Here is a 2,277-nt window from a genome sequence, read left to right on the forward strand (position 1 = left end):
TAGAAAATCAGGAATGGATAAAAAAATAGGAAAGCAAATAGGCAATTAAACAAAGGAAACTCAAAGTGGTAAGGGAGAAATAGAATAAGGAAAATGAGTAATTGAAATGTGATTGAATGAATGTTAAATGGAAAGAAAATAAGCAGTATGCCACGGTTAGAAAGTTAGAGGAAAGTGAAAATAATCAGAAAAGAGACCAAAAGGGTTAGTATGGTTAGGATTTGAAAAAGAAATTAGTAAAGTAAAATCAGTGAGTTAGGAAGGTAAGTGGCATAGAAAAATTCCATATAACAAGGATTCACAGGTAAGAATGGAAGTACTCATAATTGAACAAGCAGTTTATGAACCAGGAAATCAAAAAGGATGAGAAAGTCTGCCATAGCATGCATGTAAAGGTTTGGGTAAAGCAAAGTAAAACAGATTTCAGAAATGCCAAACCAAAACATGAATGAAAATAATTTAAAAAATTTGGGCAGCATTCCGGCTAAAATTGGATTGTCCCGGAAAATAAACAGCAATTTAATCAGTTCATATGAATTAAAAAAAATCAAGCCGCATGTACATAGATATAAAATAAACATAAAAACTCAATGTAAACAGCAGCAACATACAAGAAAGCAGCATACGAATCATGATTATAGCAGCAACAGATTTGCACATAGGGTAAAATAGAAGTAAGAACAGTGCAAGTAAACAGACCTAGATCCACTAACCACAGCCTAAGCTACCTAACAACCTAAAAATCCACTACAACATGCAAGTCTAACTATCCTAATTATGAATATAAACGGAATAAAAAATACAGAAAAGTGACGAACAGATAAAAAAATGGTTGCGTGTTGCGGAACCTGGTAAGCGGAAGGGGTGGAACAGGGAAGAAGGTGGCTGCGGCGGCGTCCGGCGCGGTGGTGGTGCACGGCGACGCGGTGGTGGCGGCAGAGGGGGTTGGTGTCGGAGAAAGGATTTAGGTGGTGGGTGGTGGTTGGAGGGAGAGGATAGGGGTGGGAGGTTGTGGTTGGGGTTGCTGGCTGAAGGGGTGGGGCGCGGTGGATGGCCGGCAGAGGTGGGCGTTGGTGGCGGCGAGCAACGGTGGAAAGGGGAGGAGAAAGGAAGAAGGAAGGAGAGAGAAGGGGAGGGGGTGGTACGGTGGTGGTGGCATCTGGGTGATGGTGCGGTGGCGGCTGGAAGGTGGTGGGTGGTGGTTGGAGGGAGAGGAGGCAGAGAAGGGGAAGAGGGTTGGGGGTGAGGGCTGTGCGACTGATAGGGTTCGCGGGCTGGGGAGGTTATATTTTTCAAATCCACGCGGCCGCGTGGGGCACGCGGTCGCGTGGTTGGGACGAGAATGGGAGTGACGCGATCGTGTGGGGTGCGCGATCGCATGAGAGGGGGAAAGAAGGGTGACGCGATCGCATGGGTCGCGCGATCGCGTCGCTGGAAGTCGTGCTAAACGCACGACTCCAGCGCCGTTTTAGCACAACTCTCTGTCTCCTTTTGAGGCGATGTGCAATCCACGCGACGTGATCGCGTCGCTCACGCGGTCGCGTGGGATTGGTATTGGGTAAGTGACGCGATCGCATGGGGCATGCGATCGCGTGGGCCAATTTGTGTGAAACGCACAAGGGCCGCACGATTTCAGCCCAACTTTCTGTTCGGTGGATCCTTACGCCGATATATATATCATGCGGCCGCGTGGGTCACGCAGTCGCATGGGTGGTGTTTTTCGCGACATGACGTGATCGCATGGGGCACGCGGTCGCGTCGTGCAACCTCTTTTATTATTTTTTTTATATATATATGCATGAAAAATGCAGAATGCAATGACTGTCATGAATGCTTATGCATGACTCTAGGTTTAATAAATAAAAAGGAAAAATGAAAGCAATTAACAAGAAATAAGTTGAAAAAGAAGCGACCATACCATGGTGGGTTGTCTCCCACCTAGCACTTATAGTTAAAGTCCTTAAGTTGGACATTGAAAGAGTATCCTGTTATGGTGGCTTGTGTTTAAATTCGTCCAAAAATCTTCACCAGTGCTTGGAATGCCAATAGCCTCCGGGGTCCCAAACTAGGCATGTAAAGCTTCTGCGCAGCTCTGAACAGATATCCAGCCTCCCGGGATGACGAATGTCAGAACATAATCCATGATCCCAAGCTGTGTTTTTAGATCCGCCTCCATTTTGATTTGTAAGTTTCCATTCGGGCGGGTTAAAGAGTAGAATCTCACCGTGGCGACCAAACGTTCTCCGTGATCCATGCAATTGAGCACGATACCAATCC

The sequence above is a fragment of the Arachis hypogaea genome, chromosome 14 (assembly GCF_003086295.3).
Source record: "Arachis hypogaea cultivar Tifrunner chromosome 14, arahy.Tifrunner.gnm2.J5K5, whole genome shotgun sequence".
Taxonomy (NCBI): domain Eukaryota; kingdom Viridiplantae; phylum Streptophyta; class Magnoliopsida; order Fabales; family Fabaceae; genus Arachis; species Arachis hypogaea.